Source organism: Biomphalaria glabrata, chromosome 8 (genome assembly GCF_947242115.1).
Source record: "Biomphalaria glabrata chromosome 8, xgBioGlab47.1, whole genome shotgun sequence".
Lineage (NCBI taxonomy): Eukaryota > Metazoa > Mollusca > Gastropoda > Planorbidae > Biomphalaria > Biomphalaria glabrata.
Genome location: NC_074718.1, coordinates 45,263,862 through 45,291,245, shown reverse-complemented (window position 1 = coordinate 45,291,245; position 27,384 = coordinate 45,263,862). Strand labels below are relative to the sequence as shown.

General features: G+C 40.3%; 2 protein-coding genes across 2 annotated transcripts in view; one reads left to right on the top strand and one right to left on the bottom strand.

Annotated features, from left to right (window-relative positions):
• Window positions 1-27,384, bottom strand: part of LOC106067158 (arginine--tRNA ligase, cytoplasmic-like) — a 109,962-nt gene that overhangs the window by 11,878 nt on the left and 70,700 nt on the right. The window lies entirely within an intron of this gene.
• LOC106058242 (uncharacterized) overlaps window positions 17,536-27,384 on the top strand; it is a 32,167-nt gene continuing 22,318 nt past the window's right edge. The window contains exon 1 of the mRNA XM_013215621.2: window positions 17,536-17,726. The gene's annotated coding sequence lies outside the window, so the exon portion shown is untranslated. The remainder of the gene's footprint in view (window positions 17,727-27,384) is intronic.

Below are 27,384 nucleotides of genomic sequence, written 5' to 3'. Positions count from 1 at the left end.
TTTGTTTTAGTTTTTTTGTTTTTACTCTTAATAACTGACATTTGTGTGTGTGTGTGGAAAGACATGCTCCAATTTGATTCCCATTTCTGCAATTCATCTAATTCTCTTTGTAATTCTCTTGTGTTGTTTTTATTGTTCTATATATTATGCAATCATCTGCAAATGATGTTGTTTGTTCTCTCCCTATCAGAAAATCTTTAATCCACTGATGCAGTGGACCATCAATGCCAAAAACTTTTTAAGCAAACTATGGTGGTGAACTTTGTCAAAAGCCTTGGAAAAAATCTAGTAAGATAGCATCTATCTGCTCACTGTCATCTAAATCTTTTGAAAAATCATCAATTAGTCCTATTAGTTGTGTTTCACATGATCTATATTTCCTAAAGCCATGTTGGTATGGGGTGAGGACATTATGTTTGTCTAAGTGGTTTATGAAGTTACTACATATCATGTGTTCTAGGATGTTACATGTGATGCTGGTAAGTGAAACTGGTCTGTAGTTTCCTGGTCACATTTGTCTCCTTTTTTAAATAGGGGGGGGGGGGGTCGTTAGTTTCTTTCCAGTCCCTTCTAGTTACGAGATTCCTAAGTTCTTTGAGTAATCTACCTGGAATACCATCAGGTACGGATGCTTTATTCGGTTTAAATGTTTGCTAATAGTTTTTGGATCTTCTTTTATTGTACTTCCATATCTCCTACGTTGTCTACTTGGTTCAAATGAAGAATGCTAATGCTAAGTATTTGTTTAGGATGTTAGCTTTAGTTTCATTATCATTCTGTGCTACGTTATCTTCTCCTTTTAATGGTGCTACTCCTGTTGTTTCCAGCAGTAGTGTGATGTCCAAAAACAAAAAAGCCCGGTCTAACTTTAGAATAAATTTCAAAAAAACCTTACCGTACAAGAATGTATATTAAGTACATATAGTGACTCTAACGGTATCAAATTGGAAAAACAAATAGTCAAGTTAAACCAACCATACCATTCACTGACCCCCCCCCCCCCCCACTCCAACCATTCATTTAGTTCATCCGCATTTGACTTCAACTCTTATTTGTTGTCAACCTTTTGTAGTTTTTTTTTTCTTCTTCTCTCCATCCGACTGTCTTCCCTGAGGCCATCAATTTCCCAGCGAACATGTTAATGAAGGAGCTCATTAAAGAAGGCTTGGCCTCGATGTCTACTGGTAGACCAGACACTGTGTTCAGAGATGTCTACTGGTAGACCAGACACTGTGTTCAGAGATGTCTACTGGTAGACCAGACACTGTGTGCAGAGATGTCTACTGGTAGACCAGACACTGTGTTCAGAGATGTCTACTGGTAGACCAGACACTGTGTGCAGAGATGTCTACTGGTAGACCAGGCACTGTGTTCAGAGATGTCTACTGGTAGACCAGACACTGTGTTCAGAGATGTCTACTGGTAGACCAGACACTGTGTTCAGAGATGTCTACTGGTAGACCAGACACTGTGTTCAGAGATGTCTACTGGTAGACCAGACACTGTGTGCAGAGATGTCTACTGGTAGACCAGACACTGTGTTCAGAGATGTCTACTGGTAGACCAGACACTGTGTTCAGAGATGTCTACTGGTAGACCAGACACTGTGTGCAGAGATGTCTACTGGTAGACCAGACACTGTGTGCAGAAATGTCTACTGGTAGACCAGGCACTGTGTTCAGAGATGTCTACTGGTAGACCAGACACTGTGTTCAGAGATGTCTACTGGTAGACCAGACACTGTGTGCAGAGATGTCTACTGGTAGACCAGACACTGTGTTCAGAGATGTCTACTGGTAGACCAGACACTGTGTTCAGAGATGTCTACTGGTAGACCAGACACTGTGTGCAGAGATGTCTACTGGTAGACCAGACACTGTGTTCAGAGATGTCTACTGGTAGACCAGACACTGTGTGCAGAGATGTCTACTGGTAGACCAGACACTGTGTTCAGAGATGTCTACTGGTAGACCAGACACTGTGTTCAGAGATGTCTACTGGTAGACCAGACACTGTGTTCAGAGATGTCTACTGGTAGACCAGACACTGTGTTCAGAGATGTCTACTGGTAGACCAGACACTGTGTTCAGAGATGTCTACTGGTAGACCAGGCACTGTGTTCAGAGATGTCTACTGGTAGACCAGGCACTGTGTGCAGAGATGTCTACTGGTAGACCAGACACTGTGTGCAGAGATGTCTACTGGTAGACCAGGCACTGTGTTCAGAGATGTCTACTGGTAGACCAGACACTGTGTGCAGAGATGTCTACTGGTAGACCAGACACTGTGTTCAGAAATGCCTACTGGTAGACCAGGCACTGTGTTCAGAGATGTCCACTGGTAGACCAGACACTGTGTGCAGAGATGTCTACTGGTAGACCAGACACTGTGTTCAGAGATCTCTACTGGTAGACCAGACACTGTGTTCAGAGATGTCTACTGGTAGATCAGGCACTGTGTTCAGAGATGTCTACTGGTAGATCAGGCACTGTGTTCAGAGATGTCTACTGGTAGACCAGACACTGTGTGCAGAGATGTCTACTGGTAGACCAGACACTGTGTTCAGAGATGTCTACTGGTAGATCAGGCACTGTGTTCAGAGATGTCTACTGGTAGACTAGCACTGTGTTCAGAAATGCCTACTGGTAGACCAGGCACTGTGTTCAGAGATGTCTACTGGTAGACTAGCACTGTTTTCAGAAATGTCTTCTGGTAGACTAGCACTGTGTTCAGAGATGTCTACTGGAAGACTAGCACTGTGTTCAGAAATGCCTACTGGTAGATCAGGCACTGTGTTCAGAGATGTCTACTGGTAGACTAGCAATGTGTTCAGAAATGCCTACTGGTAGACCAGGCACTGTGTTCAGAGATGTCTACTGGTAGACTAGCACTGTGTTCAGAAATGCCTACTGGTAGACCAGACACTGTGTGCAGAGATGTCTACTGGTAGATCAGGCACTGTGTTCAGAGATGTCTACTGGTAGACTAGCACTGTGTTCAGAAATGCCTACTGGTTGATCAGGCACTGTGTTCAGAGATGTCTACTGGTAGACTAGCACTGTGTTCAGAAATGCCTACTGGTAGACCAGGCACTGTGTTCAGAGATGTCTACTGGTAGACTAGCACTGTGTTCAGAAATGCCTACTGGTAGATCAGGCACTGTGTTCAGAGATGTCTACTGGTAGACTAGCACTGTGTTCAGAAATGCCTACTGGTAGACCAGGCACTGTGTTCAGAGATGTCTACTGACAGACCAGGTTGTGATCAAAGATGTCTACTGATAGACCAGACACTGTCATCAGAGATGTCTACTGATAGACCAGACACTGTCATCAGAGATGTCTACTGATAGACCAGACACTGTGTTCAGAAATGCCTACTGGTAGACCAGGCACTGTGTTCAGAGATGTCTACTGACAGACCAGGTTGTGATCAAAGATGTTTACTGATAGACCAGACACTGTCATCAGAGATGTCTACTGATAGACCAGACACTGTCATCAGAGATGTCTACTGATAGACCAGACACTGTGTTCAGAAATGCCTACTGGTAGACCAGGCACTGTGTTCAGAGATGTCTACTGACAGACCAGGTTGTGATCAAAGATGTTTACTGATAGACCAGACACTGTCATCAGAGATGTCTACCGTAAGACCACCAGATACTGTCATCAGAGATGTCTACCGTAAGACCACCAGACACTGTCATCAGAGATGTCTACCGTAAGACCACCAGATACTGTCATCAGAGATGTCTACCGTAAGACCACCAGACACTGTCATCAGAGATGTCTACCGTAAGACCACCAGATACTGTCATCAGAGATGTCTACCGTAAGACCACCAGACACTGTCATCAGAGATGTCTACCGTAAGACCACCAGACACTGTCATCAGAGATGTCTACCGTAAGACCACCAGATACTGTCATCAGAGATGTCTACCGTAAGACCACCAGATACTGTCATCAGAGATGTCTACCGTAAGACCACCAGACACTGTCATCAGAGATGTCTACCGTAAGACCACCAGATACTGTCATCAGAGATGTCTACCGTAAGACCACCAGATACTGTCATCAGAGATGTCTACCGTAAGACCACCAGACACTGTCATCAGAGATGTCTACCGTAAGACCACCAGATACTGTCATCAGAGATGTCTACCGAAAGACCACCAGATACTAAGATACTACCAGTCTGTAGTGTGAGGTTTTAACAACACAGTGCCTGACAGTATCATGTCATGCTGAAAATATTGAAACCTGTTTTTACCTGCATGAGTGGAACACTTGGGGGCCGATTCTGAGTTTGTGTTTCCACACAATCTTTTAACAAGTTATTCTACAAATCAAGTTTGTGCAAGATAACTATTCAATATTCCATAACAGAACTGTGTTTCTGCATTCTATTCAAAGGATAATTGTCACAAAAACTAGATCTAGAATCACAACATATAGACAAAATCTTTAGAATAAATAAAATAAAAAAAATAGACACCCAACGATGCATTAAACATACAGACTAGAAACTGGACACAAAAATACCAATACAAAGTAATTGACTAAACAGATAGAGAACGGAGAATGTCTGGTTGTTCGCGGACATCTTAATTTAACTGGTGATGGACATTGGGTTATTGTCCACGTGGTCATGACAGGTCAGTGTTTAGAGAATCAATAGGCTCGCGGCGTGCCCACACGTCATAGAGTTGGGCAGCAATGTGACCAGGATGTCTTCAGTGTTTAGTTTGGGGCTGACTTCATTTCCTGCCCATCAGGTTGTGCAGCGGTCTCACTCAACAGATGCTGAAAAGCTGAAGCCAAGATGCGCTCATAGACTGCATTCATTTCCACTTCATTTCTTTCACGGTGATGTAACAAAAGAAATCGTAGTCAGATTAAAGGGAAACCTTTGGTACAGAGTTGAAGGAAACATACGTTAAAACTCCCGCCTGTTACTGAAACCTAAATAGTTGGAGTCTTCGAAATAAAAGAAAAACGTGTGCTTGTAACTAATTTTTTTCTGACAGGGTAGAAACACACGTTACATAATCGTGTACATGTAGAGACTACATTTAATCATGTACATGTAGAGACTACATTTAATCATGTACATGTACAGACTACATTTAATCATGTACATGTACAGACTACATTTAATCATGTACATGTAGAGACTACATTTAATCATGTACATGTACAGACTACATTTAATCATGTAGAGACTACATTTAATCATGTACAAGTACAGACTACATTTAATCATGTAGAGACTACATTTAATCATGTACATGTAGAGACTACATTTAATCATGTACATGTACAGACTATATTTAATCATGTAGAGACTACATTTAATTATGTACATGTAGAGACTACATTTAATTATGTACATGTAGAGACTACATTTAATCATGTACAGACTACATTTAATCATGTACATGTAGAGACTACATTTAATCATGTACATGCACAGACTACATTTAATCATGTACAGACTCAATCATGTACAGACTCAACTTAATCATGTACAGACTCAACTTAATCATGTACAATTACACTAATGTATAGACTCAACTTAATCATGTACATGTACGGACTAAATTTAATCATGTACATCGTCGAGATTCAAACCCAGGACCCCTCGGTTTGCATTAACACTTAGCCGACACGCCACTTAAACAACAAAATAACAGCACTCTATTCCTCAGGAATTCAACTCATGAGATAATGATGTTAGTTATTCTTCACATTCAATGTTTATGACATGAACACATAACCCAGTAGACTACACTGTTGACCATACATAAACAGATTGGTTTGACATCACATCTCACAAAACCCAGTAGACTACACTGTTGACCATAGATAAATAGATTGGTTTGACATCACATCTCACATAACCCAGTAGACTACACTGTTGACCATACATAAACAGATTGGTTTGACATCACATCTCACAAAACCCAGTAGACTACACTGTTGATCATAGATAAACAAACAGATTGGTTTGACATCACATCGCACATAACCCAGTAGACTACACTGTTGACCATAGATAAACAAATTGGTTTGACATCATATCTCACATAACCCAGTAGACTACACTATTGACCATAGATAAACAAACAGATTGGTTTGACATCACATCTCACATAACCCAGTAGACTACACTGTTGATCATACATAAACAAACAGATTGGTTTGACATCACATCTCACATAACCCAGTAGACTACACTGTTGACCATAGATAAACAAACAGATTGGTTTGACATCACATCTCACATAACCCAGTAGACTACACTGTTGACCATAGATAAACAAACAGATTGGTTTGACATCACATCGCACATAACCCAGTAGACTACACTGTTGACCATACATAAACAAACAGATTGGTTTGACATCACATCTCACATAACCCAGTAGACTACACTGTTGACCATAGATAAACAAACAGATTGGTTTGACATCACATCGCACATAACCCAGTAGACTACACTGTTGACCATAGATAAACAGATTGGTTTGACATCACATCGCACATAACCCAGTAGACTACACTGCTGATCATACATAAACAGATTGGTTTGACATCATATCGCACATAACCAATCAGAAGCTTCCAAAAGTCATCTATGTGTCAAGCCACTTCAACAACACAATGTTCAGCTATGGCTTCTTTGGTCCATCAACAACCCGCTATGTAGCAGTTTGACAAAGCTCACACGTTAGTTCTCTTACTTCCCAGTTTGGCTTGATATTTATAGAGAAAATGCACTAAGCTAAGGGAAGGTAAACCTTGTGTAGAGAATTAGATCGTGAACAAATAATTTGAAACTTACAACTTCTACTTTAATAAGACTTTAATAAGCTCAGTGGCAAACGCGTCGGTCTGCCATCGTGGAGGCTGAAGTTCAAGGCGGCACACGGAAACCTCCCGTATACCCTCTTCCCCACCCACATAGCGCACTAAGCATGCTATCAGCATGGAAGTTTGAGCTAAACAAAAACACTTCATAAACAATCTCCACACCTTTGTTATAGTTAGTCTCGATCAATTAGAAAAGTAATTATATGATTGATTCAAAATAACTGATGTCATTTCACTCAATAATAACCTTTATTGTTTTTTTTTTTTTAAATATTTGATTCATATTATTACAACATGGTCAAGACGGCTGTGATTCACGTCTGCTGAAAACAACTCAATACTTTCCCATTGCTTGAGTAGTGTCCCCAGAATACAACAGAACACCCAGTGAGTGATTCAATGGGAAACAATCTCTGCTGATTCATCAATGTCATTTATTGCCAGCGACTTTTCCTTATTTCTAGTTTTATTTCGGAGCAAATGTTGTTTCATTTTTTTCTTTATCCTCCACCGGAAGGATGCACGATTTTTAACGACGTCTGCCGGAATGCATAATTCAAATAAGCTTTTAAATGTATTGCCAGGTTGGCTTTTTTTCTCCTCCATACCAGACGATAATTTGATCGCGTGCAGAGCCTAGTGAATGGGCAGTAATGGAGTGCAGTGTCTGGAGGGTGTAGAACAACAAACAAGAAGTGGGACTCACTGAAAGCATTGAGAATCCCTGGACTGGAAAAAGTAGAGCGCAAACATTCATCCATTATTTGTCGAGAATATTCCAAGAAACCAATGCGGCCATTTCACTCGCGCTCTTTCAGAGGTCCTGGCATATACATGGGTAGATCTCGCCATTTGCACATGACCCCTTCCTCTGGTAGATCAAAGGGAGGGCCTGAATGAGCCAACTAGAGCGTCATCAAATCATTTCTTTATATATTGTTTCGTGAAGATTCTAAGGACATAAAAAAGTATTTAAAAAAAAAAAAAAAAAAAAAAAAAGACAACTAATGATCTTAGCAGCATTGCAAGGGAGGTAAAAGAGAAAAGACAAGGTTACAAAGACAGTTTGTGTGGAAACTCAAAATCGTCCCCCGAAATGGTCCACCCAGACAAGCTTCCATATTTTAAGAAAGAACATCCAAATGAAATTATATCAAAGACAAATGAGAGATAAGAATGGAGAAAGAAGGTTGACAGATCTTGTGTAGTGCCCCAACGGTCCAGCAGATCAAAGGATAGGTGCAAGTGAATGCAAAGTTGGAAGTGAGCCTGGCCTAACTAGTTCCCCTTTCGGACCTTGTGGTCTATAGGGCAGATGATGTAAAGTTCATCTGTTTTTGTGGCCTACGGTTAACGAGGGTGTCATGTAGTCAGCACAACGACCAACCGCCTTTACTTTTCCCCAACTAATATCAGGTACCCATTAGAGCTGGGTGGACTTAGAGGCGCCCAAGGAACCGAAGTTGAAAATCCCAGTCTTCACCAGGATTCGAACCCGGGACCCTCGGTTCGGAAGCCAAGCGCTTTACCGCTCAGCTACCGCGCCTCTCCTGGCCTAACTGAAGTCTTATAATTAATGTAATTGTTTTGAAAAGGCTCAATCTCTTATATGAATCCTCAAAAAAAAAGTTCAGGAAAATGCAGTTTACAAGATTACTATTCGTTTTAAATTAGGTCTAACTTATAATGCATACTAATTAGCTTTTTCTCTTTAAAAAACTGCTTGCATAACTGATTTTAAAAATTAGATTTTTCGCTTTCAGGAAAAAAAAAAGTAGCCGTTGCATCAGAACTTTGAATGGTCTAAAATATTGTGATGTCGGATTTTCAATATCTTTTCTAGTTTACGAGATCTAAACGGGACGGACGGACAGACATTTCACACAAAACTAATAGCGTCTTTTCCCCTTTCGGGGGCCGCTAAAAAGGGGAGAATAAGAATATGTCTGCCTGACGCAGCAGACGTCTGGAAAGATCAGCAATATTGGAGAAATGAGAGACCGACCAAGTACCATAACTCCACACAATAACAACCGAGTAAAGACAGAATGAAATGGATTGTAAAAATCTTCCAGACATTTCAAGAGACATATATTGATTTATTGTAGACGCGCAGTGTTTAGTTTTTTGGCGAATGAATACAACCCAATTACGTTGTTGATTTCAGTTCAAAGGAAAAGAGAAAGTATTGATCTTTTTTTTTTGTGTGGCACTATTTTCCCGGTGTTTCTATTTCAATTTGACAGTGGGTTATACAAACAGTGCAGATAGCAGGAGGGAAGTGGGGACTCTTTAGAGCCTATATAAATACAAGCCTAGAAACTGTACAAAGTTGTCAGAACATGTTGGCCAAAGGTAGAATTTGAATCTTTATAGCCTGTATAATTAAAGGTCTAGAAACTCAGTTTTAGACAAGTTTGTCAGCTAGAACATGTTTGCTAAAGGTAGAATTTGAATCTTTATAGCCTATATAATTAAAGGTCTAGAAACTGTCAGTTTTAGACAAGTTGTCAGCTAGAACATGTTGGCCAAAGGTAGAATTTGAATCTTTATAGCCTATATAATTAAAGGTCTAGAAACTCAGTTTTAGACAAGTTTGTCAGCTAGAACATGTTGGCCAAAGGTAGAATTTGAATCTTTATAGCCTATATAATTAAAGGTCTAGAAACTCAGTTTTAGACAAGTTGTCAGCTAGAACATGTTGGCCAAAGGTAGAATTTGAATCTTTATAGCCTATATAATTAAAGGTCTAGAAACTCAGTTTTAGACAAGTTTGTCAGCTAGAACATGTTGGCCAAAGGTAGAATTTGAATCTTTATAGCCTATATAATTAAAGGTCTAGAAACTGTCAGTTTTAGACAAGTTGTCAGCTAGAACATGTTGGCCAAAGGTAGAATTTGAATCTTTATAGCCTATATAATTAAAGGTCTAGAAACTGTCAGTTTTAGACAAGTTGTCAGCAAGAACATGTTGGCCAAAGGTAGAATTTGAATCTTTATATCCTATATGAATTAAAGGTCTAGAAACTCAGTTTTAGACAAGTTGTCAGCAAGAACATGTTGGCCAAAGGTAGAATTTGAATCTTTATATCCTATATGAATTAAAGGTCTAGAAACTCAGTTTTAGACAAGTTGTCAGCAAGAACATGTTGGTCAAAGGTAGAATTTGAATCTTTATATCCTATATGAATTAAAGGTCTAGAAACTCAGTTTTAGACAAGTTGTCAGCAAGAACATGTTGGCCAAAGGTAGAATTTGAATCTTTATATCCTATATGAATTAAAGGTCTAGAAACTCAGTTTTAGACAAGTTGTCAGCAAGAACATGTTGGCCAAAGGTAGAATTTGAATCTTTATAGCCTATATAATTAAAGGTCTAGAAACTCAGTTTTAGACAAGTTGTCAGCAAGAACATGTTGGCCAAAGGTAGAATTTGAATCTTTATATCCTATATAATTAAAGGTTTAGAAACTGAGTTTCAGACAAGTTGTCAGATAGAACAGGTTGGCCAAAGGTAGAATTTGAATCTTTATATCCTATATAATTAAAGGTCTAGAAACTGAGTTTCAGACAAGTTGTCAGATAGAACATGTTGGCCAAAGGTAGAATTTGAATCTTTATATCCTATATAATTAAAGGTCTAGAAACTGTCAGTTTTGGACAAAGTTGGCCAAGGATAGAACTTCACATGAACTGAAAAACAAGCGGAGGTAAGCAGAACCAGTAAAGTCTCAACCTGCTTCTCTCCCCAAGCTTATACTTCACTATCTCTTACTAGACCTCAACGTGTTCTGCTGAGACAGTCTCTTACTAGACCTCAACGTGTTCTGCTGAGACAGTCTCTTACTAGACCTCAACGTGTTCTGCTGAGACAGTCTCTTACTAGACCTCTACGTGTTCTGCTGAGACAGCCTCTTACTAGACCTCAACGCGTTCTGCTGAGACAGTCTCTGACAACGGGTGTAGGGGGAACATATTTTGAAACATTTTAATTAGCCTCGAAATGTTTTAATAACTCTCCACAGAATCCTCCCAATGTTAAGTCTTTAACAAAAAAAATAAATAACATAAACATATATCATATTTTTGAAATGAATAAATATTGTTGACATTTTCCAACGCCTTTCCTTCCCTGCCCTCGCCCAGAAGCGTCCAGTTTCCACGTCTAACCGTGCGGACTTCATTAAAGGATGATCCCTTTGCTAGGGTATATAATTGCTGCTAAAAAAAAGTCACATATGTTGCTAAATGTGGAGACGGCTAGCTATTTTAGGAAACCAGAACACTGTCTTCGTACAAGACATTTGAAAAGACCTGATGGCTAAGAGGTAGAAACATGAAGAAACACTACCCTCACCCCCCCAGCCTCTCCGTACACTAGAACCCTTGGATATGACAACAGCTCCTCCCCCTCCCCCAAAGCATTTTCTTTTTTTTTTTTTTATTCTACGCTTTTCTGCTTCTCTTGTTCAAAAGATGAAGGCCAGAAAACTGTCCATGAACTCAAGAAGAAATAATGGGAGAAGAAAGAGAGAGAGAGAGAGAGAGAGAGAGAGACAGAGAGGAGGGAAGTGGATCGATAATCTTGAGGAGCAGACTTTGAATGATGACCAAGTCAATGGAGGAGAGAAAAGAGATGATAATAAATGAGACGTTTACTTCTGCTCTTGTCAAGGAGGGCGATTTCGATTCCAGAATCCACCAGACAGAGCAAAAACGCGCCATTTAATGCAGGGAATCGATTCTGAGTGTTGTTGTTTATGCTTCTGGAACACGTCTGCGATGCTAAGTGTCATCTCATTTGTATCGCAGTTGTGGACACTCGTTTAGAAAGAGAGAGAGAGAGAGAGAGGAAAAGGGGGGAGGGGGGGGTGACTGGAATGTCTCCTCACAGCGCTCGACTGAAATTTTATTCAAATTTCTAGTCTCCATTGGGACTCACAGTAGCTTAGGCGTTTTCTAGCACTCAGTCACAGACCTCAAGCATGTACTGAAATCGATTCATTCTAGGGCACCAAAAATTAAATTCTACTCGATTATAAGAACGCGACTGAATTCAGCTTTTTGTTTGTTTTTGTTTCACTATTACTTTTCCGATGTGAAATTTGGGCTTGTATTGAATATGTGTCCTGGTCAAGTAATAAAGATATGAACATTTTCTGTGGACTAGAGTTTGAGTTTTGAGTTTAGGCACATCGGCACAATTTAGGCCAGGTCGTGCCCGTAATCCTTCAAGTGGACACTAGAACTAGCCGTTGGTCAGCAAGCTGGCGACCTAACGTTCACATGAGCTCGTTACAACTTGTGTGTTGTAAAATAACTTCTTTTTCTTTCTTGTCCACAGCTAAAGTCTCAGTTCATTGAAATGTAGTTGAATTTCGTCCGATCCATAGCGACAAAGTTACTGAAGGAAAACATTTCTTGCATAACTGTGATCAGCCAACCTGATTGTTGTCTTTCCACTGCCAGGTTGATATCACACACACGAACACATAGACGAACATACAGACGAACACACAGACGAACAAGCATGTGAACGTACATGAGTTTATGATCAACAATTCGGCTGAACATATAATGGCCCAACGGACATCGGTAAATAGGCCTGTTTTACAGTGAAACAAGTCACTCTGACATCCACAGGTAAAAAACAAACACAACTGCATTAGTTTGATATTTTCCGCTGCATTCTAAATGTAATGGCTTGACCCCCGGGCTGGCCAGCACTTGTTTTCCACCTAGACCACGTGACTGTAGCTTCAAAAAGCAAACCCTAGATATAAACAAACAGTCCCAAGTGTTTTTTTGTAGGGAGAGATTCACATCGCAGTTTACCTTAACAAAAGTTTAATACGAGACCAGACTTGGACGACTTTGAGTAGCATCACAGAGACGTCCCCCCCCCCCACCTCCCCATAAAACAGCACTAGCCCAACTCTGCATTTCTCTTAGTCTTTATGTTTCTGTAGACGTCTGTAGTACAAGTGTTTCCAGAATGAAGAAAAGTTTCTTGTTGAGACAAGGTCACGTGCTATGCATTCAAAACTACAAACTCTTTCTCAACTCTGTGCAGAAGATTGTTCTCTAAGAAGAATGAAACGGAGCGCATACCGCCCAGTTGTCCATGGCTTTGTTTACAAACCAGTTTCTCGCTAGTTTCTTAAGAGAGCAAACTCTGGGTGCAGACTAACCGGGGACCGGTAAACAGGATGAGATAAAGATTCTACAGTGGAGGTGTAGCCACTTTGTGTATTCCATCAAGATCACTTTGAAGGTTCAGCAATTAAATCAAACACTTTCAGTTTATCAGCTCAGATAGAAAAAAAAAAGATATTGTGCAGTCGCAAAGCAAATAAAACAGCAAGAGATCTACTGACTAGGATATTTAGGGTTTCAATCCTTACATTGATAGTAAACATTGATTCCTTAAGGTTTTACTAATAGCATTCACGTGACCTATATTAGTTATCTTTTACAGTATTGTTTTTACTTGAAGTTTGAATCTGCTACTTTCAGTTTTATGTCGGACTTCACGCTAAGTGTTTTGTATTTCTAGGTCTTGTCTGACTTCACGCTAAGTGTTTTGTATTTCTAGGTCTTGTCTGACGTCACGCTAAGTGTTTTGTATTTCTAGGTCTTGTATGACTTCACGCTAAGTGTTTTGTATTTCTAGGTCTTGTATGACTTCACGCTAAGTGTTTTGTATTTCTAGGTCTTGTCTGACTTCACGCTAAGTGTTTTGTATTTCTAGGTCTTGTCTGACTTCACTCTAAGTGTTTTGTATTTCTAGGTCTTGTCGGACTTCACGCTAAGTGTTTTGTATTTCTAGGTCTTGTCTGACTTCACGCTAACAGTTTTGTATTTCTAGGTCTTGCCTGACTTCACGCTAACAGTTTTGTATTTCTAGGTCTTGTCTGACTTTCCGCTAAATTTTTGTATCCCTCATCAAAACTAGAATCCCTCATTGACCAATCAGAAGAAAGAAGAGTCTCTCACTGACCAATCAGAAGAAAGAAGAGTCTCCCACTGACCGATCAGAAGAAGTCTCCCACTGACCGATCAGAAGAAGTCTCCCAATGACGGATAACAGAAGATTTTTCTCACTGACTGACTTCTAGCCAGAATTTTGCGACATAAACACAACCCGGTGCGCCTACTATCAAATGGGCATCTAGCCAGTACAGCACTAAGGTGTGATGCATCCATTATGTTATGATACTAGCTGGCCATTGTAGCCTATAACTAATAAGACAAAGGGGACAACGTAAAAGTGTAGACTGTTGCTACCGTAGCCAGTAACGGGCCTGAAAGTCACAACTGTGTCTATAGTGTCAAGAGATACTACAACCAGAAACTTAGAGGCTAGATGGATAGAGCGAGATGCCTGAACTTGAAACTAACAAACTTAGAGACAAGGGGGAAAAAAAAGCAATTGGAATTCACATCATCAATACTGATCAAGTGGATACAAAGGCGGATAATTCTAGTCTGCCTTCCAGGCAGAGTTATTTCCCTTTGAATGTACTTTGTTCTGCGTTAACAATGAATGGCAAAAATATTGATGTTTTTTTTCTTCTTTGGCCTTTGTTCATTTTATCTTTTTTTTTTTGTCGCCCTTTAAGAATGTTCTGCTTTAATGAATTGAATTTTCAAATCAATATCTCAAAATGTGACATAGGAACTAGGTGTCACACGAGGGGAACTGATTGCAGGCAATGAGCTGTCCATCAACTGCCAGGAAGAGATGACCCGCTTCTACAGTGACACACAAACAAGAAGAACACATTCAGACAAGTCTTTGTTTCTCAATCCAGAAGTACAAGAGATTCATTACAAGAGAACAAGAGGGTGTAGTGCTAATAGCTTCAGAAGTATCAACATACAATGTCCTAAAAACAGATCTACTTTGTCCTAACGACTTCTAACTAAAGATCTACTTTATCCTAACGACTTCTAACTAAAGATCTACTTTATCCTAACTACTTCTAACTAAAGATCTACTTTATCCTAACGACTTCTAACTAAAGATCTACTTTATCCTAACAACTTCTAACTAAAGATCTACTTTATCCTAACGACTTCTAACTAAAGATCTACTTTATCCTAACGACTTCTAACTAAAGATCTACTTTATCCTAACGACTTCTAACTAAAGATCTACTTTATCCTAACGACTTCTAACTAAAGATCTACTTTGTCCTAACGACTTCTAACTAAAGATCTACTTTATCCTAACGACTTCTAACTAAAGATCTACTTTATCCTAACGACTTCTAACTAAAGATCTACTTTGTCCTAACGACTTCTAACTAAAGATCTACTTTGTCCTAACGACTTCTAACTAAAGATCTACTTTATCCTAACGACTTCTAACTAAAGATCTACTTTGTCCTAACGACTTCTAACTAAAGATCTACTTTATCCTAACGACTTCTAACTAAAGATCTACTTTATCCTAACGACTTCTAACTAAAGATCTACTTTATCCTAACGACTTCTAACTAAAGATCTACTTTATCCTAACGACTTCTAACTAAAGATCTACTTTGTCCTAGCGACTTCTAACTAAAGATCTACTTTATCCTAACGACTTCTAACTAAAGATCTACTTTATCCTAGCGACTTCTAACTAAAGATCTACTTTGTCCTAACGACTTCTAACTAAAGATCTACTTTGTCCTAACGACTTCTAACTAAAGATCTACTTTATCCTAACGACTTCTAACTAAAGATCTACTTTGTCCTAACGACTTCTAACTAAAGATCTACTTTGTCCTAACGACTTCTAACTAAAGATCTACTTTATCCTAACGACTTCTAACTAAAGATCTACTTTGTCCAAACGACTCCTGAAGGTCAAAGTTGCCTCACCTAATACTTTTTCCTAGCTAAAGCTCTAGTTATATTTCCCCCCTCCTGTCGCTGGTTCCACAAATGCATTGATTCGGTGACCACAAGTTCGGGTAAGACCCTTCAATGGCCTTCAGAGCAGTAACTTGGAAGTAAACACTAGAATAACACTAGGAACGTACTGTGAATTTTTCGTTAAACATGATTGTCGACTTGTAAAAAAAAAATGTTTGTAAAATGTTTTACATGTTTCGGATGTTCCTTCAGAGTTGAAGATAGTTTACTTCCTAGTCCAAACCTCCCGCAGGACGACAGGGGATGGGAGCGGGCAGGGTTTGAACCCTCGACCGTCGATAAATCCGAACGACAGTCCAGCGCGCAAACCGCACGACCAGGCAGCCATCCGTACATATAAGATATTTGTGTAGTGGACATGGATATATCACAATAGCGGCTTCTCCCTACGAAGGCCGTGAACAAAGATAATACAAGATAGATATGTAGCAGAAGAGAATGGGAGAAAATAAGCAAGAAAGAGAGATGCTACACCAGTAAGAGAAGAGAGAAATAGCACACGTGTGTGTGTGTGTTGTATATGATAGCATCATAGCATAATATCATAGCATTCTCGTGTACCATTGTGTGGGTGTTCCTAGAGGCGGTATAGTAAGTTGAACAGAGTCCTCATCAGAAAGTACTTTACTTTAAAAAAAAAAAAGTCCCTCAAAGATAACTTGCTAACGTCTTTTTTTAGAGGAAGAAGTGCACGCCTTAAAACGAATCTCTGTAACTACACTATTGTCTGACTTTGTACAGCCATGTTTAGACTTTTTGTGTTCCTTTCAAGTTTAAAAACCCAACATCACTAGTTCTGTAGTCTGTCTGTTTGACGTTATTGACGTGGATAATAAATCCCCCCTCAACCCCGCCCATCCCCAATAAGCGTTACAAGAAAATACTTAGACAACAGTCAACAAAATGAACCCACAGTAGGTCGGGTCTACTTATTGCGCAAATTGTTGAAATGAAAAGCAGGCTACGAGCAAGTGAATATCTAGGAAGTTAAGTGAATTTGATCACAAGGGGCAATAATTCATAGCTAACAGACACACACAAACTACGAATGTCTGTTATTAACTAAAGTGTTTTTTTCTTTTACTTTTAAGTCATTTACAGAAAGTCATTTGTTGAGAGACCACATTGGGGATGGGGGGGGGGGGGGAGAGAAGTGGAGCTGCAGAAAGAACGTTAAAAAATATGAACACAAAAAAAAGAGCTAAGTGGGAAGAACTCCATAGTTACAACTATATATATCACTAAATAATGTAGAATGCTCTATGGATGATACATTTGTTACGAATGATATGTTGTTATTCTGAACATAAATGATCAAAATGTCTCGTAAAGAGCCCGTAGTAGACATTTTGGTCAAAACAATTTTAAATCAAGCGGCACAGCTAAGTCATACGATTATAGTAGCGGCTGTTCAAGCTGTCTAATACCTATTACTAAGCACGCAGTTTGTCCGTGTCCAGGGGCGGACCAAAAAAAAAAAGTCCACTTCTTTTATAGAGGACAAAGTTTGCGCAATGTATTCTCCAGGAAGTAGAATGACATAAAAACCCGCAAAGGACAGATAACTTCCCTTCGGCCTGCACGGCGAGCAGACTCGCGTAATGGCGTCACACGACAGGACAAGCAGGAAAATGACGACCAGACGCCGAGGGAGCTGGTAAACGTGGCAGACGCGACCACGAACGTGGCGGCGCCTACTCCCTTCCCCCCAACCCCGTCCAGTCCAGCCCTATATTATAATTGTCTTAACAGCCGCTCTCCGCGTCTCCCCGCGGCACTGAAATGCTTTTGACTAAAATGGTGAAACTAGTGGGATGTTCTGGGGCTGCGTTAATTCAAGGAAGACTCCACTATGTTCAAGTGTTCTTTTTTTTTTCAAAACTGGATTTCTATTCACATTGTGAAGCTCAACTAGGACGGACCCAGGTAGATGATATAAAGATTAGACTTGATAGAGTGTCTTAACTTAGGTACGTCTAGTACTGACCGGAACTGAACAGCCAATCACAGTAGTTCACTCAGTTTTTTTTTAAAAATATAAGCTTCATATTTAAAGACTTTCTTTAGTTCATCCTAAAAAAAAAAAAAAAACCCAATTAGATCTATGCAGCAAGCGTGTAACTACACCCTCCCCTGTTTCCCAGGAGGACTCTAAATCATTTAGGTCTCCAGGAAGGTTCCCTCACACACTTTGTATCTAGTTTATCTATTCATCAGGTGACCGGCACTCAGTAGAACCGTGCAAAGTGTTTAAAGATCGCAATTGTATAAGAACTAATCCGAAAAGAAAGAAAAAAAAGAGTTTATCTTGTGTCATCTTATCTTATATAATACAGACGTTATTTAAAAAAAAAGAAGATAATTACGTCCTACGCGTCCTGCATTCGGGTATGCATATTAACCAATGACTTCAATTCTGACAAGTCACTGGTCTTCCTGGCTGGCCCAGGCAACCCAATCCATGCTCTAATAGCGCTAGGGAAGAAGGAGCACTTGTACAAATTTGTCCTAGCATATGGGATGAGGAATGTGCCTTTATCTTTGTGTCTCTTGTGTCCTCTCGTCAATATAGCTATTTCATTGGGATGGCCTTTATGTAGAGCAAGTGTTATAACTGAGAATAGGTCTTAAGATGACATTGTCTCAATGTTTTAATGTCTCAATGTAATAGATCTAAAGAATCAAGCATGTTTTTAGAAAGGATTGAAATTTGGATTTTTGGCACATCGGCACAATTTAAGCCACGTCGTGCCCATAATCCCTCAAGGGTTACCTCCTCATCTAGGTCAAGTGTTAAGAGGAATAAAAAAAATAAGGTCCACTCACGGCTCAAATAGTGGCCTGGAGTTTAGATTCAACCGATGTCACCCTGGTAATGCTCGCTGACACAGAAATGGGGTTGGGTATGGGTCCGACATCAAACTAGTGACATTTATAAAAGCAACTATAGAATGTAGAATGCTTTTTTTTTTCTATATCAGAAGAACATTGAGTTGGGAAATATAGAAGAAAAAATGAAAATGTTCTCTAGTGTTCAGTTAATTTGGTCCCCTGGTAAGATCTCCATGTCCCTAGCCCCTTGCTAGTCAAGGATTCTGCTCAATCAAATAATAAAGTTGTTTCGTACGTACAGACAAGAAAATATATATTTAAAATGCGTACTTGTATTAATAAGTTTAGATCCACCGTGTAATTAAATTTCTAATCTATCTAGACTCTAGACTAACAAAAAAAATCATTTATTTAAAAAAAAAAATGGGGGGGGGGGGGAGATGACCTGAATTCGAACTCATGTCTCAAGCCTTCTTAGACTTCGCAAGCCAACACCGTAACCACTCTGCTAGTGGAGAGCTTATGAACATGGAAGATTGTAGAGCTATCTATTGTTTCTCTAGTCTCGTCCTATTTTTTCAGGTTTGGGTTCACTAAGACTCAGACGACGACCTCTATTCAGCTTGTACCACCAGTTCAGTCAAGTACAATTTCTTTCCCTCGTTCTAGATAACAAACACACTAATTTATGATCAACAGTTAATGAACTTTTTTTTTTTAATCGATTCTTGTGTTGCATGTAAAAGAATTAATTGTGCGAAACTTCAAGCTTGATCAGAGATAAGGCGTGGGAGAAATCACGTGAACAAACTTTTTGACCAGACAGACAGACAGAGTTGATATATATGCGTTGTAAAAATAAAAATAACTTGCGCCGGCACTGGGGATAAGACATTAACAAAGTTAACATTCCAGTTGACTCCTTACAACTCCCCCGCCCCGCTCTCTTTTCCCAAACAAAGTTTAACTTTTTCAAAAATGTACATTTCTGTTCCATTCATTATTTTCACAAAGCAGTCCACTCTAGACTTAGTTTGTAGCACAGTCTTTTATTGCATTGACTTATTCTTCCTATGACTTTCTGTCTCAACTGAGGCACCAGACTACAGAGCCACAATTTGTTCACTCACTGGCTGAGAGCAATATGTCTTTCCCTCTATTCAATGCATGGTCTCGTGTTTGGATGCTTGCAGATCGAGTGGCTTGGGTTATGTACTCACTACTTAAAAGCCGCACTACAGTGGTGTGTGCTCACGTTTGTCGACATAATCGGCTTCGTATCTTTAAGACAAAGGTAATCCGTATTGATCTTAAGCTCTAGTCTTTGTAAGTTCTCCCTCCCCCCCACCAGGCAGACATACACAGAGTATCTGACATTTACCTACTTATCAAACAACATGCAAGATAGAGATCTGCTCCTGGGACCTACAATTTACACACACACACACACACATACATAGGCAGATTGTCTCAAAACACACGCCATTCAAATTTGGGGTGTGGGGTGGGGTCTCGGTAAAGCGTTCTTATATTAATCTGTGTTTAAGTGTGTATGAGTGTGTCAGATATAGTTCGTCCATCGTGGTTCGATGATGACCACTTTGTCATCCAGGGGGCTGAGGGCTTTGCACTGGGGTTTTATGCCTCCTCGTGTGGCTGGTGAGACCTACGTCAGCCCGGAATGTTCGGCCGCACACTGGGCAGGTTATCCCAGCTGGAATGTGTTAGTATGGAAGTGTGTATACATGTGTGTTAATGTATATAAAGGTCAGTTGTTTTGGCCATCTCTCAAGAACTACTATGAGAATGCTAGTGATGTGTAAGTAACAGTACAAGTGATACTATATGCTATGAATGAGACTTGGTGTTTTCAGTGTGCCCAGTGAGAATGACTTGATGACATGGTGCACAGCCACTTTGTTTAACTCTTTGTCTTCACAGACTCAAAAGTGTATCCACATCCAAAAAAAAAAAGGCCATAAATAATACACCATCTAAGCAACAATCGTGTCACATATAATTTATTTATAAGGATCGAATACATTTCACTGGCAGGTGATGGAAAAAAAGACCCCAACAAACATGTCACTATCCACACACCGTTCCTCAATGGGCCGTTTTTATGGCGGACACCTGCACGGCTGATGTGGTACAGAGAACGAATATAGGGGAATTGCCCTGGTGTGCTCGGCCTGTGGTCTCGCTAGTGACCCGAGGGTCTTGGGATACAAGCCATCAGTAATAAGGATGTAACAATGTACATCTGCATGGATCTTTCCCTGACAGAAGTTTGTTCAGACAGGCAGATGGGGTCAAGCTTCCATAGGGCCAGAGTTCCAAGAGTCTTAGACTCAACTCTTGGGACAATGAAGAAGAAGAAGAATGCTCAAACATTCTCTGAATGTTCATGTCTTAGGGCTCAGTTTCGATCATACGTCCATTTAAAAATGTCAATAACTGTCTATAAAATTACAAGCAACTCTCTATCCATCTATACAAGAGATTCAAAACACCAACAAATCTCCACTGTGAAACACAGTTGTCTCCCCCCCCCCCCCCCCCACGTGAGTCGTGGTCAGAATGGCAGTGTGACACAAAACCTGCGACGCAGGAACAATGTAAGTGAATACAATTCTATAAGCTTAGAAGACACCAGGGACCGTATCAGAAAAAAAAAAAGAGAAAAAAAATCTTCTATATAACATTACCCCCCTACGCTAACAATTATCTTCCCCAAAACCACTGGTTGGTTATCATTTTTTTATGCCTTTGTATGTAAAGACATAAAACAATGATCTTTCTTTTTCGTTCCTCGTGTAACATAGGGTCAATAAGGAAACATTCATCTTTCCTTTGCGTTCCTCGCGGAACATAGGGCCTCTCAGCAAACATTGGAAATGTAAATATATCAAGGGCACGTAAACCTTTTATTTCCTACACTACTCGCGCGTGTGTGTACATGGAACACCTTGTCAAAACAGCCCTAAGTCTGTCTTAAGTTGAACTAACTGGTCAATAGATCGTTGCTCTCCAGTGTGTCGCTAGACGTCAACTAAATTGTTGACGCCGGCGACACTCTCAGGACATAAGGGAGAGAACCATGGTGGGCATTTCAACCGCGACATCTCTCTCTGTGCATCGCTTCCGTCTCTCTACCTACGCGACATGTAAAGTAGCTGTGAAAAAGGTGAATGAGGAGACATTCACGTATATTTCTTTGTTGCATTTTTCCGGCGTGTCTTTAGAAATGAAGATTATGACGTGCTGGCCCAAAAACCTCCTGCAGGTCTGAACTCAGGACTAGCGTTAGGACAGTCTGGATCGTATGGCAGCTGTGGGTGAGAGATTTCTCCATATGGAGGTCTACAATAGTCTACATCCATGAACTAGCTTGGTCTGGGGAGTTTAATAGCGGCCAAATGAATCAATTAGTAGACTGGTAGCTCTGTGAGCGTAGGGGAGGCAGTACAACTAAGTAAAATGTTTAGCTCTGTGAGTGTAGGGGAGAAAGTACGTAAGTAAAATGTTTAGCTCTGTGAGTTTAGGGGAGACAGTACGTAAGTAAAATGTTTAGCTGTGTAAGTGTAGAGGGGACAGTACGTAAGTAAAATGTTTAGCTGTGTAAGTGTAGAGGGGACAGTACAACTAAGTAAAATGTTTAGTTCTGTAAGTGTAGAGGAGACAGTACAACTAAGTAAAATGTTTAGCTCAGTGAGTGTAGGGGAGACAGTACGTAAGTAAAATGTTTAGCTCTGTAAGTGAAAGGCAAACAGTACGTAAGTAAAATGTTTAGCTCTGTGAGTGAAGGGGAGACAGTATGTACGTAAAATGTTTAGCTCTGGGTTAGGGTTAGGGTTAGACAGTAAATAAGTAAAATGTTTAGCTCTGTAAGTGAAGGGGAGACAGTATGTACGTAAAATGTTTAGCTCTGTGAGTGAAGGGGAGACAGTACGTAAGTAAAATGTTTAGCTCTGTGAGTGAAGGGGAGACAGTACGTAAGTAAAATGTTTAGCTCTGTAAGTGAAGGGGAGACAGTACGTAAGTAAAATGTTTAGCTCTGTAAGTGAAGGGGAGACAGTACGTAAGTAAAATGTTTAGCTCTGTCAGTGAAGGGGAGAAAGTACGTAAGTAAAAGGTTTAAGGTAAATGTAAAACTTAATAAAAGTCTGGCTACGAAGTTCAGTAGGACATTCGCAACTTTCTAATATGTGCAGTTGTATCTCCCTTGATTCAAACCTCCGGCAGCCTGTCCAACTGTAACATTTACAAAAAAACTGGTGCAGTCACAGAGGTCATTAGACTGGTCAGTTGTGATGGACAGTGAACAATTTCTTTACCCAATGATCTACTTAGTGTCAAGATGTTTAACAATACAGTGGGTACCCAGCCATCTTTCAACCAAGTCAGACAACAGGAATGAATACCATGGATACTGGAATCAATACCATGGATACTGGAATGAATACCATGGATACAGGAATGAATACCATACATACAGGAATGAATACAATGGATACTGGAATCAATACCATGGATACTGGAATCAATAAAATGGATACAGGAATGAATACCATGCATACAGGAATGAATACCATGGATACTGGAATCAATACCATGGATACTGGAATCAATACCATGGATACAGGAATGAATACCATGGATACTGGAATGAATACCATGGATACTGGAATGAATACCATGGATACTGGAATGAATACCATGGATACATGAATGAATACCATGGATACAGGAATGGATACCATGGATACAGGAATGGATATCATGGATACTGGAATCAATACTATGGATACAGGAATCAATACCATGTATACAGGAATGAATACCATGGATACAGGAATGAATACCATGGACACAGGAATGGATACCATGGATACGTAGCATAGAGGAAAAGAATCAAAGCTAGACAGCACAAATGATTAGTATTACAGAGGAATAAAAGGAAGGTCAAGGCTAGACAGTGCATAATGAAGAACAAACTCCATGGACAAATATTCATTAATTTCCATGAGCCTACAAATGAGTTCACGCCCAGCTTGAGACACACTACTGAAGCATGTGACTGGGAACTACCCAACAATGACACGAGAGATAACAGTACGTCTCAAGTAGTTGGATTAGACACAATTTACAGGGCCAGTCCAATGAACATGCCCCCGACAGAAATATGAGCCACTGCGAGAGCACTCCAGATGGGGAGACCACAGGCCTGAACGAAACCCAAATTAGTGGCACACGGCCTGTTATAATTTTTATAACCCGTTTTAATTGTGCTTCACACGAACACTATACAGCAGCGTTCCACATCATTTTTATTTAATAAAACAATTCAAACATTCTGAGTATTTAGCGGAACACTGCTTATTTTATGTTTGTTTACAGAGATTGGTTGACTTGGTGGCCCACTAGTTCATTATTTTCGTAGTTCGTGGCACACCAAATGTTCAGCGGAACAACGTTTGAGAACCACTGCTCTACAGGAGCCATGTACTGCCTAGAGTTAAACCCTGATGGCAATGTTCGAAATGTCAAGGGATGTGCAAGGCTCTGGTGGTCTGCCTTTACCATAGAGTCAAGACGGAAGTAGCTCTGATATCTGTAGACATTAGCAGCATTGCCACATGCTAGACACATCTAGGTGGCTAATAAAGCGGTCAAGTTGATCTCAGTTCGTGCATGTGAAGGCATCTGTTTCAGGACGATCTGATGTGGCAACTTTCACATTCTCTAGTCGCTTCATTTATTATGCTCTCAGCAAAGTCGTACCAGCACGCAGTCAATCTCTTGCTATCAAGTAAGACAGCAAGTCAAAGATAGAGAGAAGACACAGGAACTTAAGCGAGGTAAAGACAACAAGTCAAAGAAAGAGAGACGACACAGAAACTTAAAGCGAGGTAAAGACAGCAAGTCAAAGAAAGAGAAAAGACACAGGAACTTAAGCGAGGTAAAGACAGCAAGTCAAAGAAAGAGAGAAGACACAGAAACTTAAAGCGAGGTAAAGACAGCAAGTTAAAGAAAGAGAGAAGACACAAAAACTTAAAGAGAGGCAAAGACAACAAGTCAAAGAAAGAGAGAAGACACAGGAAGTTAAGCGAGGTAAAGACAGCAAGTCAAAGAAAGAGAGAAGACACAGAAACTTAAAGCGAGGTAAAGACAGCAAGTTAAAGAAAGAGAGAAGACACAAAAACTTAAAGAGAGGCAAAGACAACAAGTCAAAGAAAGAGAGAAGACACAGACACTTAAAACGAGGCAGAGTGGAATGAAAATATTGTAATGAACTGCAACTTCCGTTTATGCAAATCTCCAGTCGGGGGGGGGGGGGGGGGTAGAACAGGAAATCGATTGAAACGTGCCAGGGACAGGCAAGGGCTGCTGGTCAGCGTCTGTCTGTCTCAGCCTCTAGCAACTTGCTGGATTCTATTGTCCAATGTCAGGGGGGGGGGGGTCTAGGGTTTTTTTTTCTAGGTGGGGGGGGGGGCAGAAAACGAGATTCTTTTGTCTCTGTATCAAGAAACAAACTAGTAACGGCACTGACGGGGGGGGGGGGGGAGCTGATATGGAGTGAGTGCCAGAGTTCAGGACTTGGACACGGGAAGAAGAGTTGATTTAATGACAATAACAAGGTCAAAGAGCTGAATCCTTGCCTAGAACAGGGTCGTAGGGTTGATTTAATGACAATAACAAGAAGGTCAAAGAGCTGAATCTTTGCGTAGAACAGGGTCGTAGGGTTGATTCAATGACAATAACAAGGTCAAAGAGCTGAATCCTTGCCTAGAACAGGGTCGTAGGGTTGATTCAATGACAGTAGCATGGGTTGAAGAGTTGAATCCTTGCGTAGAACAGGGTCGTAGGGTTGATTCGATGACAGTAGCATGGGTTGAAGAGTTGATTCAATGGGTCGATCAGATCCTTTAATGACTATACCATGGGAAAAACAAATGATTTGGGTAACTAGCATGGGTTACCGTCAACCATTGCAAAATAGTACATTGTTATAGGAGAATGTGATTTACATAAAGGACCTAGCCTACAAGGGACAAAAAATATGATTACTAATGACAATTGTATACAGACCCAAGCTGGTTGAGCCGGAGTCACATATCAACAGACCATACAGCCGATTTGTTTAGTAAAACCTCTTCTAACCTGAATGTGACCAATTCCTACCGAGCGATAGATTATCTAAGCGTCAATCGTACTGTGGGGAGGTAGCCTACAACTTGGGGTTTAATCTTACGCCTTGACTCCAAGCTCTTGAACATGAACCAGTAATAACTGTTCAACTCTCTCTCTCTCTCTCTTTCTCTCCTATATATGTTTGTGTTCACTCAGATACAAGACATTGGGGTGCTAATGACCGACTCGCTATAAGACATACTTTTGGGTCGCAGTTGTTACATGTAGTAAAGAGCTTGCAACGATGAACTAACCCACCTGAACAATGGACCTCATTCACCAATCGTAAACAAACAACACTTAGTCACGTGGTCTTATTGAGAAAACAACGGGAAAAAAAACTGTCACGTGACAACCATCATGAATTAAAACATGAGATCGTAAATTATATAGAAGAGATAGAGCACCACGTGGTTAAATGTTGTTTGTTTACGGTTGGTGAAGGGGGTCCATTGATCACATTCGTGTATTACCCCCATGCATTAGTTCCCCCTTCCCGTGATCCTCTTTTCCACCTAACCTAGCCAACAATGTTGAAGCTACGTATCTTATCTTATATAATACAGACATTACTTCAAAAAACAAGAAGATGATTACGTCCTACGCGTCATGCATTCAGTCATGCATAATAACCAATGACTTTAATTCAGCCAAGTCACTGGTTTTCCTGGCTGGCTCAGGTAACCCATTCCATGCTCTAATAGCACTAGGGAAGAAGGAGTATTTGTACAAATTTGTCCTAGCATATGGGATGAGGAATGTGCCTGTATCTTTGTGTCTCTTTGAGTATTTATTTATTAGAGAATGATTCCACTTGCTTTATCAACCAGCTACATACATCAATGCTACCTAAACACTGTATCAAATCTACCTTAAACGCTAGATCAATCCTATCCCTACCATTGCCAACATTGCTATGCATATTACTGGGACTATAGGCGCGCTCTGTCATAGTGAATATGCACGTGACAACACACCGTGACCTACTAAAGACACTCGTACAAATAGAGGAGCCAATGGAAAGTGATCATAATAGTTGTCATTAGAGAGGCTAAACACCTGTTCTATCTGGGACACAATCGATGACCCGAGTCTGTCGTCATATCTAAATGACTTCTTTTCATCCTGTCTGTCCCCGGGATACAATTCTCGTTAGTTAGATGAACTTACTAGACCTACCACGTTATCCACCCCCCCCCCCAGTGTTTGCACACGACACATTCGTAGCCTCCCTAAAGAAAAACAATGGAGTCATAGCAAAAAGAAAAAAAAAAAACTTCTTTTCAAGAACATCCTAGATCTATCCATGGAACAAATAGTTTGACTAATAGGTGAAGGTTGAATGACAGTGAAACAGGGGAATATATTTACTCTGGAAAAAAAAAAACAACTACGGTTAGTCTATCCATCGCAATGATGACCGCTTCTTTCATTGGGGGGGGGGGAGTGGTCGAGGACATGGTCCAGCAGGATTGTGACTTCATATGTCCTATAAAGCCCAGATGGCTTTAAGGCACATCTGTATTTATTGGTGGTTGCACTACAGAGTAGAAATTAT